Source organism: Pseudophryne corroboree, chromosome 2 (assembly GCF_028390025.1).
Source record: "Pseudophryne corroboree isolate aPseCor3 chromosome 2, aPseCor3.hap2, whole genome shotgun sequence".
Classification (NCBI taxonomy): domain Eukaryota; kingdom Metazoa; phylum Chordata; class Amphibia; order Anura; family Myobatrachidae; genus Pseudophryne; species Pseudophryne corroboree.
Window position 1 is genome coordinate 496839118 of NC_086445.1, and position 4358 is coordinate 496843475.

The following is a 4358-nucleotide window of genomic DNA, read 5'->3' on the forward strand; positions in this document are numbered from 1 at the left end:
ATATATGAGTGAGTAATGCAAAAGATGGAGTTGCTATATCTTGATTAAGGGATAATCCAACCAATTTCATTAAAGTTGACTGTGTAAGAGAATCCAGATCAACAAAGAAAAGAATAGCCTGCTCCGTTTAAGCAAAATATGTATTCACATATGTGTCTCTCTGGTATTGAAGGTGCTATGGTTCTGAAATTGGTATAATAATTTGTTAGATATAATTTCAGAACGAGTTGTGAGTGTAGTCGTGTGTGATCACTCACTTGGGGTACTAAGAGCAGAGAGAAAATTCTCAATGTAGTACCGCTGGGCTCACCATGTAATATTGACTGGTACCTGGGCTCCAGGTCTACTTGCTTGTAGCAGGATAAAAATACCTGCAGTACCAGGTATTCTCTGGTGGTCTCCCAACCAAGTACTGACCTGGCCCACAGTGCTTGGCTTCCAAGATCAGACGCGGTTGGGCATACTCAGTGTGGTATGACCGCAGGTGATTTATCCTGCTTTATGTTGCCCAGAACAAGGTACGGTGTCTGGTCAAATTGTCGGGAACTCTTATAGTCCGGATATTATGGACTCCAAAAAGTTGGGAGTACAGTAAGGTGAGTAAATGGTGTGGGGGAGGACTATTTAAATTGGTCCTAAACCCCGGTTAATTTGTCAGGAACTCTTATAGTCCAGATATCATGGGCTCCAAAAAATTGGGAGTGCAGTAAGGTGAATAAATGGTGTGGGGGAGGACTATTTCGATTAGTCCTAAACCCCAGTTCAATTTGCTGTAGGATGTAATGCTGTCCCAAACGCTTATTAATGCACTGAATAATTTTAGTTCCTGATCAGTCATAAATTCCCATAATAATATGACGAACTAGGTGCAATAACAGGAAATGTGTAACCTTTTCTTAATATTTTTAGCAAAAGATATTTGCGGTTACCGAAATAATAAAGATGTAAAAGTAGGTTATGGCTTCAAAGAGTGTGGTATTCCTACTGTTTGGTGGAGGGGTCAAAATACCCCCCTTGATGCTGGGGACACTTCAAGAACCATGGGGTTTACACCAAAGCTCTAGAACGGGCGGGAGAATGCGGATGACTCTGCAGCACCGATTGACCAAACGTGAGGTCCTCATCAGCCAGGGTATCAAACTTGCAAAATTTCGCAAAAGTGTTTGAACCCGACCAAGTAGCTGCTTGGCAGAGTTGTAATGCCGAGACCCCCCGGGCAGCCACCCAGAATGGGCCGTCACTGATTTAGGTAACGGCAATCCAGCCGTAGAATGAGCCTGCTGAATCGTATGACAGATCCAGCGCGCAATAGTCTGCTTGGAAGCAGGATTTCCAATTTTGTTGGAAGCATACAGAACAAACAAAACTTCTGTTATCCTAAGTGGAGCCGTCCTGGTGACATAAATCTTTAAAGCCCTGACCACACCGAGGGATTTTGACTCAGCAAAGATGTCAGTAGCCACCGGCACCACAATAGGCTGGTTCATGTGGAACGATGAAACCACCTTCGGCAGAAATTGTTGACGAGTCCTCAACTCTGCTCTATCTTCATGGAAGATTAAATAAGGACTCTTGTGAGACAAAGCCGCTAACTCAGACACCCGCCTTGCGGATGCTAAGGCCAATAGCATGACCACTTTCCAAGTGAGAAATTTCAACTCTACCTTCTGTAAAGGTTCAAACCAATGTGACTGAAAGAAATGCAACACCACGTTAAGATCCCATAGTGCCTCTGGGGGCGAAAACGGAGGTTGGATGTGCAAAACTCCTTTCACGAAAGTCTGAACTTCTGGAAAGGATGCCAATTGTTTCTGAAAGAAAACCGATAAGGCCGAAATTTGTACTTTAATCGAGCCTAACTTTTGGCCCGCATCCACACCTGCTTGCAGGAAATGGAGAAAACGCCCTAACTGAAATTCTTCCGTAGGAGCCTTCTTGGATTCACACCAAGACACATATTTTCTCCAAATACGGTGATAATGTTTAGACGTTACTCCTTTTCTAGCCTGAAGAAGTGTGGGAATGACTTCACTGGGAATACCCTTTTGTGCTATGATCCGGCGTTCAACCGCCAAGCCGTCAAACGTAGCCGCTGTAAATCGTGATATATGCATGGCCCCTGCTTTAACAAATCCTCTCGTAGAGGAAGAGGCCAGGGATCTCTTATGAGTAATTCCTGAAGATCTGGATACCAAGCCCTCCTTGGCCAATCCGGAACAATGAGGATCGCTTGAACCTTTGTTCTTCTTATGCTCTTTAGCACCTTTGGAATGAGTGGAAGTGGAGGGAACATGTACACCGACTGAAACACCCACGGTGTCACCAGCGCGTCCACTGCTATTGCTTGTGGATCCCTCGACCTGGAACAATATCTCTGAAGTTTCTTGTTGAGGCAGGACGCCATCATGTCTATTTGAGGAATTCCCCAAAGACTTGTCACTTCTGTGAAAACCTCTTGATGAAGACCCCACTCTCCTGGATGGAGATCGTGTCTGCTGAGGAAGTCTGCTTCCCAGTTGTCCACTCCTGGATTGAAGATTGCTGACAGAGCGCTTGTATATCTCTTCGCCCAGCTGAGAACTTTTGTGGCCTCTGCCATTGCCGCCCTGCTCTTTGTTCCGCCCTGGCGGTTTATGTGTGCTACTGCTGTTATATTGTCCGACTGGATTAGTACGGGCAGGTTTTGAAGGAGACGTTCCACTTGAAGAAGACCGTTGTAAATGGCTCTTAACTCTAGAACGTTTATGTGTAGACAAACTTCCTGGCTTGACCATCTTCCCTGGAAGTTTTCCCCCTGTGTGACTGCTCCCCAGCCCCGGAGACTCGCATCCGTGGTCACTAGGATCCAGTCCTGAATCCCGAACCTGGGTCCCTCTATGAGAGCTGTGCAGCCACCACAGGAGTGAGATTCTGGTCTTGGAGGACAGGATTATTTTCCGTTGCATGTGCAAATGGGATCCGGACCACTTGTCCAACAGGTCCCACTGAAACACTCTGGCATGGAACCTGCCAAATTGAATGGCCTCGTAGGCCGCCACCATCTTTCCCAGCAAACGAGTGCATTGATGGATTGATACACTCACCGGTTTCAGAATCTGTTTGACCAAACTCTGGATTTCCAGTGCCTTTTCTTCTGGAAGAAACACTCTCTGTAATTGTGTATCCAGGATCATTCCCAAGAACGACAGCCGTTTTGTCGGATTCAGCTGTGACTTTGGCAAGTTTAGGATCCAACCATGTTGTTATAGAACTGTCAGGGATAGCGTAATGTCCTGCATCAGCTTGTCTTTGGATCTCGCCTTTATCAGGAGATCGTCCAAGTAAGGGATAATTGTGACTCCTTGCCTGCGAAGGAGAACCATAATTTCCGCCACTACCTTGGTGAAAATCCTCTGAGCCGTGAACAGACCAAACGGCAACGTCTGAAATTGGTAATGACAATCCTGAATAGCAAACCTCAGGTAAGCCTGATGCGGAGGATATATGGGGATGTGTAAGTATGCATCTTTTATGTCGTCCGACACCATAAAATCCCCCTCCTCCAGACTGGAGATCACTGCTCGGAGAGATTCCATCTTGAATTTGAATTTTCTTAGGTAAAGGTTGAGGGACTTTAGGTTCAGAATTGGTCTGACCGAACCGTCCGGCTTCGGGACCACAAACAGGCTGGAATAAAAGCCTTCTCCCTATTGAGACGGGGGAACCCTGATAATGACCTGATTTAGACACAACTTTTGTATTGCATCGCATACAACCCTACTGTCCGGAAAGAAGCTGGTAAGGCCAATTTGAAGAATCGGTGAGGGGGAACGTCTTGAAACTCCAGTTTGTACCCCTGGGACACGATTTCTAAAACCCAAGGGTCCAAGGTCGAACGAGCCCAGATTTGACTGAAGAGCTTGAGACGTGCCCCCACCGGTGCAGACTCCCGCAGAGGAGCCCCAGCGTCATGCGATGGATTTGGCAGAAGCCGGGGAGGACTTCTGCTCCTGGGGACCTGCAACGGCCGGAGGTATTTAACCTTTTCCTCTTCCCCTATTAGCGAGGAAGGAATAACCCCGGCCTTTTTTGTATTTATTTGGCCGAAAGGACTGCATCTGAAATTGGGCTTTCTTTTGCTGTGGAGGAACATAAGGCAAAAATGACGACTTACCCGTGGTAGCCGTAGATACCAACTCAGTGAGACCTTCACCAAACAAGACACTACCTTTATATGGGAGCGACTCCATAGCTTTCTTAGAGTCAGTATCAGCATTCCACTGATGAATCCACAATGCTCTTCTAGCTGAGATTGCCAAGGCATTGGCTTTTGATCCCAAAATGCCAATATCTCTCGCCGCTTCTTTTAGGTATGCCAC

At 46.4% G+C, this 4358-nt stretch overlaps 1 pseudogene; it reads right to left on the reverse strand.

The window, feature by feature from the left end:
• Positions 1-368: 368 nt before the first annotated feature.
• LOC135051447 (5S ribosomal RNA) lies at positions 369-486 on the reverse strand (annotated as a pseudogene).
• Between the last annotated feature and the right edge of the window lie 3872 nt (positions 487-4358).